General features: G+C 36.6%; 1 protein-coding gene across 1 annotated transcript in view; it reads left to right on the forward strand.

The window, feature by feature from the left end:
- LOC115918800 (HEAT repeat-containing protein 6-like) overlaps positions 1-12257 on the forward strand; it is a 48675-nt gene that overhangs the window by 27644 nt on the left and 8774 nt on the right. The window lies entirely within an intron of this gene.

The following is a 12257-nucleotide window of genomic DNA, read 5'->3' on the forward strand; positions in this document are numbered from 1 at the left end:
TTCCCATTTTTTTTTTTCCCTGATTTTACCCCTATTTTCCCAATTTTCCCCTTATTTTTCCCTATTTTTTCCCTATTTTTCCTGTTATTCCTTCAATTTTCTTACTCAAGAAAGGGTGAATGTTGTAAGATGCCATTTCCCCCCCGAATCCTTTTTTTTTTTACTCAAGGAGGGGGGGGGGGGGGGGCTAGGTTGAGGGTTGCTCACTATCACCCCTGCTCATCCAGCGCCACCATGTTTATAGAAACGTCATGAGATGTCATAGCGCCTTTTTCATTTTTATCTTGCTATGAAAACGGTTTCATGATACTTATTTCCATAAGTCATGAATCTTTTTTGAGTTTCAATAAGTACTACAGGATTTCTTTGAGCCAAGATCGACATAGAAAAAGAGGCGCAATGGTTAAGTGGTAGAATTCTTTCTTTCCAATAGGCTTACATAAGTCCACATCTAACTTAGATAACCTACATGACAGAACAGTGTGTAGTGTGTTGTGGTGGTCATTTTACCTGACTGCTAAGAAAGCATACATGCTTGTTAATCAGCAACGAGAGTACCGACGGCTTTAGGTCCTCTTCGAGGGACCTGGTAATGAGGATTAATGCCTTACCAAAGGGCACTAGCGGGTTGCCGGATAACGAGACCACTGCTCTACCAAATGAGCTATCGCGCCTCCTCGTTACTCTTCACAGTCATTATACCAGCTCATCTTCAATCTTGATATTCTATCTTTCAAGAAATCATAATGACATAACAAGCTATCATATCGGAGTCCTTTATCCAATAAGTTAAGAAGCTTCTAAGTTCACATCTAAGTGAGATAACCTTCATGACAGAACAGTGTCACCCTTCAAAGTAAATAATCCCAGCTCACCATCCATAATCCTCTGTCATTCAAGAGATTATAACAACATAACAACATATCCAAGTCCCTTATACAATAGGTTAGGAAGCCTCTAAGTCAACATCTAAGTTAGATAACCTACATGTAGAGGCGTTATAGTCGAGTGGATCACAAGGTCCGCGGTTCGAGTCCCCGCCGCGACACCAATGTCCTTTGGCAAACACTAATGTACATTTACCACACTCGACCCAGGTGTTGTAAAATGGGTACCTGGCAGGAATCAATTCCTTGAAATGCTAGCGCACTGTAATGTCAGCCATGCTAAGGTCGGGTAATAATTGTGGAGTCTGACAGATATGAGTGCTATATAAGAACCAATTGTTATGACAGAACATTGTACCCTTCACAGCCTTAATCCCAGCTCCTCAATCTTGATCTTCTTGATCATAACAACATAACAACCGACCATATGCAAGTCCTGTATCTGATAGGTTCAGAAGCCTCTAAGTTCTCATCTAAGTTAGATAACCTTTATGAAAAAAACAGTGATACCCTTCAAAGCCATAATCCCAGCTCCTCAATCATGTTAAAGATTCTCTTTGGTATGATGGTGATGATAAAATATATTCTTACAAAATATGTCAAAGTTATTCTTACTGTTTATAGCTCATGAAAGAGGTGTCATTTGACAAATCAGTTTGATGGAAATATTAGATGCTTAAATAATCGGCAATGAAGATTAAGGAAATCGAGCCGATCTCACCCAGTGATAGAATACACTGTAGTCCCATGATTTCATATAGTTATACTATTTTTCAGTGTATGTGATTTAAGTCATTTTCATGAGTCTGTATACATTTTGCTTCCAAACAAGCCGAGAGCTGCTTAATAAACAGTTTCAGAATGACTTTCAAACACTTTTAGTTGAAATGCAGTGGCAGTGTCAGAACACCAGACTATATTTATAGGTATAAACCAGTTCTGGTCATGCGATTGCATTGTGAAAGAAACGTTGTGGAATCGATCAGAAAAGGTTGATCATCTAGCATATAAGTATTGGTGTGTACTGCAAGGTTCTGGAATCATCGAAATGATAAGAAGTTTGGCCCAGTCTTGGTAAAGTTACAAGCACCGTACACAGAAAGATGTATATGGAACTATGCGATATCCATCCAGGCCAGATAGATATAATAATTTACCAAATATATCAATTAGTAGGCGGTTTCCCGGCAAAATTTGTATCATCACGTATTAGTCAAAACATATTCTTTCACATGATTGGTAATAAGAGCTTCCATTTCATTTTTTTTTAGGAGGGGGGGGGGGGGGCATTTCCAAAACTGGTTTATACCTTTAACATCACCCACACTAAGCCTTTGATAACAAGCATCATTCAATCCTACCCACTGATCCAGTGACTGACTTAGTGTTTCAGTTTTTTCACCTTTAAGAGTTATTGTAGGGATCTTCTTGTGTCACTAATGATGTGTTTTCCAAGTTCATACAAAGTCCAAATACCTGACATACCCTGCTAGCTGTTAAGTAAAGTTGAATGATGGTTCGAACATTAACCCTTTCAGGATAGGACTTATTCTAAGGGCTGAATTGATCATATGTCGTTCTTGCTCCTTCATTCTATAAAACAAAATGTCTCTAAGAACATATTTATGTGTACATACTTTGTCAAAAGGTTGAGAGAAAATTGCCAATTTTGATCAATAATAATGATTCAGAACCTCTCAATTTGTTGCCAATTTAAGAATTTTAAAGCTTATTTTCCTTTTTAAAGTTCCTGGCATCAAACGCAATATAGTCATGCAAGAAAAATGGATGCAGTGTGTGCAGAAATGTTTGCTCTTTTTCCTCCTGGATATTGTATATTTTTTAGGGTTCTGAATCTAGAGTTATTTAGCCAAACAACAAAATGTGGAATTATTATTATCAAAGAGTTAAAGGGATCTTGATACACAAGCAGTGGGTAGGAATGTCTTTGGGGGTATTAAGGAAGCAAAACAGCTGACGATAGAAACTTGTGGAAATCCTTCACGTATGTTTCAAGATTCTTCAGCTGTCACCAAAATGGCCCCAAGCTATAGAACATACATGTAAAGGTAGATGAAATAGATCGAAAATGTCCATCACATTGTCACCCCAGCGGCTCCCAAGCTAGATAGATAGTATACACATTTCATTGCCATTTCTTCTGCTGATAGCCTAAATAACATTTAGTTCTTGTCAAATAATATGAGTCAAAGGCATTCTGGCTTGCATTAGATGATTTTTTTTAGATACATTTTTTAACTCCCTGAGCCTAAAGTCACATGATAGATCTAGGATTGGCTGAAAAACGTAACATTCATTTCCAGGTCAAGCATGCAATTTCCAGTGCTGAGGATTTCTGTAGAAATTCCGCCCAGTTGATAACTCTTTATTCGTCTTGTCTTCTATGTTTTCATGTTCATTTCATGTTTGTTGCCATGACATCATGTGCCTTACAGATACAATTCATCTTTTGAATATACTGTACATGTTGTATTGTTTTTCATAATGTTATGGAAGAGGCAAGATTTTATGGGTTGCAAGATTGATTATTTGCTCTGAGAATGAGTAGTAATTTCTCTCTTATTAATTGCTGATCACTTTCAGGATCTTTTAAAATAGCAGTGACAGTATTCCTGAACAAATCTGCTACCTTTTTTTTTTATGGCCATGTCAAAATATCAAATAGTACCTTTAATTAAAGAAGATTACTAGTCTACTCCCCAGATGGCAAAGTATTTCTGTGTTCTTTCTTGATGAGCTACTAACCATCTTGCTGTAATTATGACTAAGTTACATACACAAAAGATTATGGGTGGGTCTACCTACTGGGTGGTCGCGGCTGTATTAAAGATGAAGTTGAGTTCTGGTCATGTGATTGCATTGTGAAAGAAGCGGTGTGGAATCGAACAGAAAAGGTTGATCATCTAGCATATAAGAATTTGTGTGTATTACAAGGTTCTGGAATCATCAAAATGATAAGAAATGTGCCCAAGTCTTGGTAAAGTTACAAACACTGTACACAGAAAGATGTATATGGGACTACACGAACACGTGGCGTAAAAATCCTTTTTACTATGTTACATGACATATTTAGAATATGAAGGCATTTGAAGAGCCATGCTTTTCAGGGAACATGTCTTATCTGATGTTCTTCCACACTTGCATAATAAGAATGATAACGCTCAAAAATTATTTTTTACCTCTTCCCAGAACTCAACCTTCTCTTTAAGAAGTAAATGACAGAATCAGGTCAAGGTATTTTCAAATTTCAAGAGGGAAAAATCTTCCTCCTTATCCGAGTATTTTTTTTATAATTGAAATTTAGAGCTCGATCCTTGTACTAAAAATGAATATCAGACAAATCAATGGTGGTCACTGTTTTAATTTTGCTTTATTAGTTATCAAGTATATATGATCAAAATATGTACAAGGCCCAAATGAGAAATACAAGATTCTTTGATTCTTTAATGGAAGGGGAAGGGGCTTTATCAAACTGGTGAGCAAAAGAGGAAATAATACAGGTCATTCAACAATTTGTAGGTCAATTTTTATCCCAAATTCACTGACAAGCACCAAAATAAGGAAAAAAGAAGAAGCAGAGAAAACTTAGAAGGACAAGTTTATTAAATTTTATTAAATTAAAGCCCTTTCACAGGGGCACAATCAGGGGGCACATTCCCTTTTATATACTTATTGTTTACTGCTATTGCTTAATCTCTTCATAATCAAAAGAGATTGACATGATGCAGTGATTAAAGGATTGGTTAGGGCGGAAGTCCAGGGTATCTGGATGTTTAGATCAATCAGCATGCTGTTCCCATATAAACATATTACTAGTGGATAGATCATAGACGGTTGTTTGTTTTATCTCTTGATACCCAAGAGAGGGTTAAAGCTTGTACTATGTTTAGTAGGTCCTGGTGGGTGTTTCACAAAGATCCTAACTCCTAAGTTGAACTTATCTCTGAGTTGGACTTAACAATTATGGAAAGCCGTTAGCATCTATGAAAACATTTTGTAAAAGTTATTTTAAAAGGCATAAAATGTTGATTCAAATCATTCATATTTTCTAGTATCAAGGAGATTTCATGTTCTTGGTGCGAAATTTATAAAAAGTCTAAATTCTTGAATTTTCACTTTTGAATATATTTTATTTTAAGGCTACAAATGGCTCTCCATAATTTTAAAGTCAAACTTAGTGTTAAGTTTGACTTAGGATCTTTGTGAAACAACCCCCTGTACAACAATCATCAAAATTCTATGTAAACAGGAGATAGATCATAGACAGTTTTTTTTTTATTATTGTCAATTACTCAAACATTGGCAAAGCTTGTACTATTCCCAGTATCGTTTGAATGACACTCACACTCTTTGTATTCTGAGTAGGTAGATCATAGACAGTCATTCATGTTTATCTTCATATACCCAAGAGAGAGGGATAAAGCTTGTACTATGGTAGTAAACTCCGCAACAACAACTCATCAACTTTCTATATAAATAATATTTCTAGGACTGAGGAGACTGAGGAGACAGATCACAGACAGTCTAGTCGTTCATTTTTTATTCTCTGATGTCCAAGAGAGTGGGAGGGAGAGGGAGAGGGAGAGAGAGAGAGACAGAGAGACAGAGAGAGAGAGAGAGAGAGAGAGAGAGAGAGGAAGGGATGAGCTTGTAGATGCATAATATCTCTTGAACAAAAAGTAATCAACATTCTTTGTGCCTTGAGGTTTGATGTGAACTAGAACATTTGTGTCAATATCCCGGAGGCCATATGCTGTACCACATCATGAGGTATGTTTTCATCAGCTTAAGATTGCCAAATAGCCCGCTATTTCTGATTTGGAAAAAAAAGCCAGAAGTTACAAATCACGTCTCCATCAGCTCGAGACTCGACCTGGAAACTCGTGCTCAAGAAATTAGCTCGAGATATTTTGCTCAACGTTGGCGCATACTGTAGTGCGAGTCTTTGGGCTGGGAAAGACGCTCCGGACAAATAGAGGGATATTTTGCAAACTAGCCCAAGATATCTTGGGATGAATATCTTGACCAAATATCCCGCTAATTGCAACTGCGGGCTGATGAGGACGCAAATTAGCTGGATAATTTGCGATCGGGATAGTTAAAATAGCAGGTTATTTGGCAATCTCGAGCTGATGAAAACAGGCCTATAGACTATCTGGAAAGACTCAGAAGTATTACACGCACCTGCAGTTGGTTTTGATTGGCACATTTTAAAGGAACACTATTAACTCTTTATATGCCAAACAAATAATCCTCACCATGCCACATTGTATCAATGATGAGATAGATAAAAACCTGGAGATTATTTTGACTGTTTCCAGTGCTAAATTAATCTATACTAATTTATGAAGACCACAAATTATCGTTTTATTTTCATTTGAAAAAAGTGAAGGCTGTACTTCCAAGAGTAGCATGAATGAACTGGTAGAAATTGATATCTACATGTACTTCATTTCCCTTTACTTTCCTACATGTATCTATTTCATAATTGCCATTCTAATGCCAATAAGAATTGCCCCTGGTAGCTGTCAAAGCTCTTTGAACCTTCGTTACCCCGGCAACAACTAGGAAACCCCTCACCCAATCCCCTATTTATGACCATGCCCGTACGAATACTTCCTCTTTTCGAAGCCGCGTGCAGGTCAAATATGCAGAGTGGGGTAGGTGGGAGGGACTCTTAGGTAAGTAAAGCTCACTTGTAGATAAAATGTTTAATCAAGAACAGACATATCTACTCTAGATATCATGATAATACTCCTGAGAACAATGTGTTATGTAATACCAAGAGATAGAGGTTCTGTGGTACAGTGGTTTGATAACTTGAATGGAGAGGTGAAGGCCATGGGTTCAAGTCACGACTCTGCATTCATTACCTTAGATGAGATATCTATCTGCCGCCTATATCTAGTAGACATATGGGAACATGACAGGATGCCAAAAGCTTTTGTGACTGAATTTGCCATGATGACGCTCTCATGATGACCATATTTGCTCCAGAGACGTATAATTTGTTATTTTTTAAATTGTAGTCTGCTGTCCATGCAACATAACACAAACGAATATCAGTACCATAAGGGTGCAATAAGAAATACCACGACTTATTTTTTGCCCCATTTATCAAAATTCCATTATAATATATCCAATCAAAGAATCAGATTACCCCAGATATGAGCTGTAAAAGCTGAATTATGCTCAAGATTTCAATCACTGTTGGCCGATATCTGTGTGATATTAGGTGCTCTGAAAAGTAAGAAACGTTGCAAAGAGGTTAATCCCGTTTGTTTAACGTTACGCTTCTGCCGATTTCTATCTTGTGGTTTGATGTCTGCGTGCTACCAGTGGAGAGTTAGTATGAAATAAGCAGTAAGGTGTGTTCACATATGAGTTCTGTCTTGTGGTTTGATGTCTGCGTGCTACCAGTGGAGAGTTAGTATGAAATAAGCAGTAAGGTGTGTTCACATATGATTTCTATCTTGTGGTTTGATGTCTGTGTTCTACCAGTGGAGAGTTAGTATGAAATAAGCAGTAAGGTGTGTTCACATATGATTTCTATCTTGTGGTTTGATGTCTGTGTTCTACCAGTGGAGAGTTAGTATGAAATAAGCAGTAAGGTGTGTTCACATATGATTTCTGTCTTGTGGTTTGATGTCTGCATGCTACCAGTGGAGAATTAGTATGAAATAAGCAGTAAGGTGTGTTCACATATGATTTCTATCTTGTGGTTTGATGTCTGTGTTCTACCAGTGGAGAGTTAGTATGAAATAAGTAGTAAGGTGTGTTCACATATGATTTCTGTCTTGTGGTTTGATGTCTGCGTTCTACCAGTGGAGAGTTAGTATGAAATAAGCAGTAAGGTGTGTTCACATATGATTTCTGTCTTGTGGTTTGATGTCTGCGTTCTACCAGTGGAGAGTTAAGTATGAAATAAGCAGTAAGGTGTGTTCACATATGATTTCTGTCTTGTGGTTTGATGTCTGCGTTCTACCAGTGGAGAGTTAGTATGAAATAAGCAGTAAGGTGTGTTCACATATGATTTCTATCTTGTGGTTTGATGTCTGTGTTCTACCAGTGGAGAGTTAGTATGAAATAAGCAGTAAGGTGTGTTCACATATGATTTCTATCTTGTGGTTTGATGTCTGCGTGCTACCAGTGGAGAGTTAGTATGAAATAAGCAGTAAGGTGTGTTCACATATGATTTCTGTCTTGTGGTTTGATGTCTGTGTTCTACCAGTGGAGAGTTAGTATGAAATAAGCAGTAAGGTGTGTTCACATATGATTTCTGTCTTGTGGTTTGATGTCTGTGTTCTACCAGTGGAGAGTTAGTATGAAATAAGCAGTAAGGTGTGTTCACATATGATTCCTGTCTTGTGGTTTGATGTCTGCGTGCTACCAGTGGAGAGTTAGTATGAAATAAGCAGTAAGGTGTGTTCACATATGATTCCTGTCTTGTGGTTTGATGTCTGCGTGCTACCAGTGGAGAGTTAGTATGAAATAAGCAGTAAGGTGTGTTCACATATGATTTCTGTCTTGTGGTTTGATGTCTGCGTTCTACCAGTGGAGAGTTAGTATGAAATAAGCAGTAAGGTGTGTTCACATATGATTTCTGTCTTGTGGTTTGATGTCTGCGTTCTACCAGTGGAGAGTTAAGTATGAAATAAGCAGTAAGGTGTGTTCACATATGATTTCTGTCTTGTGGTTTGATGTCTGCGTTCTACCAGTGGAGAGTTAGTATGAAATAAGCAGTAAGGTGTGTTCACATATGATTTGGTAACCTGCAGCACTGTGTTTTTTAATTTTGTTTTAAATTAATTAAATTTTAAATACTTGTAACTATAAGTGAATGGCAAGTGTGAACACAGTTTCTGCACACACTCACTTATCTGTGTGCTATAAGATACAGAAATATTAAGCACAATACGCTTATTTCACCCGAATGGCTTACATGTACTTGTGGCATGTGTTAACGGAGCTTCCATATGTCCATAAGTCATTCCATATTCTTAACCCTTACACTACCTTCAAGTTAAGCAGATGAAAGACGAATAGGATTTGTGAGGCAAGTTCATGAGTTATGGTTAAAATGGTTATTTTATCATTTTTCCTTAATGATAAGATAGAATTTCATGGTATGAAAGTTCCAAATTTATGAGTTTGTGTTAAATTTGAAGAAGAAAACTATATATTTTTTTTGGGGGGGGGGGAGGAATGGTTCACCTTGCTGCTTCAGTAGATTTTAATGCTTTCTTTTGTCGTTGGATTGTAAACAAAGCTGTCCTAAAATATAAAACAAATTGCATTTTCCAAGTGAACCGATTATCACAAATTGCATTTTCTATGGGAAATGATTATCACCCTCAAAGGGACTTGGTAACATTGTTCAGATGAGAGATAGTGGTGCTAAGGTAGTGACTTCAATGCTAGATGTACAATGAAAGATAATCTGAAAATTTGAGTGAAAACGGACCATTATTCATGGTTCAAATTGGGAAAAACTGATCTGATCGATTCCTTAATTCTCCCAAATATATTATTACAATTTAATTACATTTAGGCGAATGTAAATCGTCACAAAGCAATAAAATGTCTCTACATTCCGTTCCAGACATTTAAGTGTTGACAGATTTGTTATAGCCTGTTTATGTCTTTTTTTCATGGAAAAACGGTTGGGAAAATTCAAAAATGGTTGGGAGAATTTACTGTTAATCACTGTTAGAGGGTGTCATACATTGACACCTTAAAAAACAAACATAGATATCTTTGTGTTCTGAGAATTTTTTCAGGATTTTTTGCATGTCAGAGGGTTAGTACAGTAGAAGGAATATAGTAAGTAACATTTTATACAAAAATTAATACATTTTTTCATCAACCAACAATGTTACTGACTCACTTTAATTAGCTAACAAGGGAGACCAATTATGCTTCTCATCACTTAAATTATCAGTATTATCAATATTACTTTTGATTCTTCAATCAATCAATATGAGCTTACCTATGAAGGGATCTTAACTTTTACATGAAGTTACATCAGACCTAGCATTAAATGTTTGAAGAGTATGAATGATACCAAGCTGTGACTAGAAAAAAAAAAGACATTTTAAAATTTCTTTCCTCCTGTGCGCTAGGGTGAGAGAATTCATTCAGACTTTTATCCTTCTTGTACGTCTGGATTTTATCTTAACCTGTAACCTGTCTGGGGATTTCCCTCAAGGCATTCTCGCCAGCGTGGTTCAGGGAGGGGGGGGGGGGACTGGAGAAGAGATGAAATAAAAAGAGTCAACACCCTCTTTCATCACCGTCATAGAAAGCGGAAAGACTCCCGGGTATAAGCTCGGCGGGAGAATCGCAGAGATCACCTGCAAATTACGCTACAGCTGTCATGTACCTCCGCGCCCGTCCTCCTACGATAAGCATCTCATCAGGTAACGTGAGATGCGGTGAGACGCGTGGAGGACTTTCACCTCCTGTTCTTAAGACAGAGTGGAGTGTAGTAGATTGGGGGAAGTGAGGGTTAAACATATGACTTGAAATAGTTTGAATGAATTTTCACCGTTTGAAAGCAATTTATTTTTCATTTCAAGTGCATTTTTAATACATGTATGTCTAGATGACATACTCTCCCTTATTTCAGTATATGTGGCTCTGCATAGCTAAAAGTACAAGAAATTCAAGTGGTATTTTTCATAGAATTAGAATGTCTTAAATGTTGGCCATTTTAGTGATATGTTATACCAAATGTAATATGAATAGCCCTTTCTTTCTTAACAGTGCATGCACTGTTAGTCTCTCATCCTGTCTGTTCTGTTTTGCCCTAAGCTCCTCAATCAATTGTTTAATTTCCATTTTGCAAATGGTACTTGTTCATGTCTTTGAAAAGCCTGACATGCAATACTTCATTAGAAGCTTTTATTTGTTACTTCTATTTTACCACAGAAGAATGATCTTTTTTAGCTGCAAAATAAGATTGATTTTTATAATTTAATTAAATCTCTCTGTGACTAATAATTGATTTTCTGTGACATTTAACTCTTCGAGTCAATTACTGTTCTTGAACACACATGGAAACTAATTTTCTCTGATTCTTGATTGAATATTTGTTAATGACATTGTGATGTATTTGTGTTTGATTAAGACAAACATCCTTTAGGCCACGGTTCTCTCAGCACTTCAGACATATCATTAAATGAGCTGCAAAATTACGTTTAAGGGTAACAGATTCAGGTGACACATTCTCCCAGTTTGATTACTTCCTTTTTGATATTTTTCTTCTCTATTTTATTCAGAAAAGAATTACAGCATGAACCTAATTTTGCTAGTCAGTAATGAAGATCCTAAATTATCCATAGCATTTTTTTTTTTCATTAGTTGGAATTTTTATGACAAAAATGTATTTGGGTACCATTTCTATCTTCTTATCTTCTTGGGCATAAGTTTTTATTCAGATTTTTATTCAAATTGATTAAAAAGCTACCATGGTTTTTTTAGGAGGGGAAAAACTTTGGAAGAAACTTGAAGATTTTACACTTATGACAATTTATTTGTACCATTTCAAAAGTAGAATTAAGATAGTGAATCTGTTTGAAACTCTCTATTTGTGAGGATTGAATTCATAATAGCAAGAGCTGAAGAGGTTGCAAGATGATACAACATATCGTCGGTGGGGTGACAAAACCTTTACTCAAAAATTATGAATTTTCAGGAGAGCGAAAAAAACCTTTCCTGTCTCAACAGATTTAGTGCTGTGACACCGTCCTTTGTGTGGAATTTGTGAAAAAACCGATACAGGAGGCATTCCATGGATTTATCAGGTGGTGTCGTAGGCCATATTAGGTACAAAATTATGCCAAAAAAAATCAAAATCTCAAAAAATTGAGATACAAGGTTTTGTCACCCCACCGACGATATGCTAGACCTTTAAAGCTATTGAAACATATTTAACAGGAATTCCCCTCCCACACTGTTCCCATTCACACTTCTAATAAGAGCACGTTCAATGAGAATGACCCTGGAGAATTCTCCACCTGTATGCTTGGTTTGCTTGCGCACTCCACACACCATCTGTTCAAAGCCAGAAGGGTTTTAACTCTGTGTTAAAGGTAATACAAAGTTTTGGGAAATTTTGAAAATTGGGTGGATTGTGATTCTTTACAATTTTTATATATTTGGATGCCCCTGTGGATGTATTATAAGCACTAGAAAATGTAGCCCCTTAAATATTTCTGCTTTCGAGAAAAATTAAATATAAAAATTTACCAGTGCTCCTGGTAAATTTTGATAAATTTCAAATAGCGCCTACAGTCGTACAATGGTACTCTGCGACCATGAAACTCTCAGAATATGTAGTTGTGATAT

The sequence above is a fragment of the Strongylocentrotus purpuratus genome, unplaced genomic scaffold (genome assembly GCF_000002235.5).
Source record: "Strongylocentrotus purpuratus isolate Spur 01 unplaced genomic scaffold, Spur_5.0 spur5_scaffold_2, whole genome shotgun sequence".
Lineage (NCBI taxonomy): Eukaryota > Metazoa > Echinodermata > Echinoidea > Camarodonta > Strongylocentrotidae > Strongylocentrotus > Strongylocentrotus purpuratus.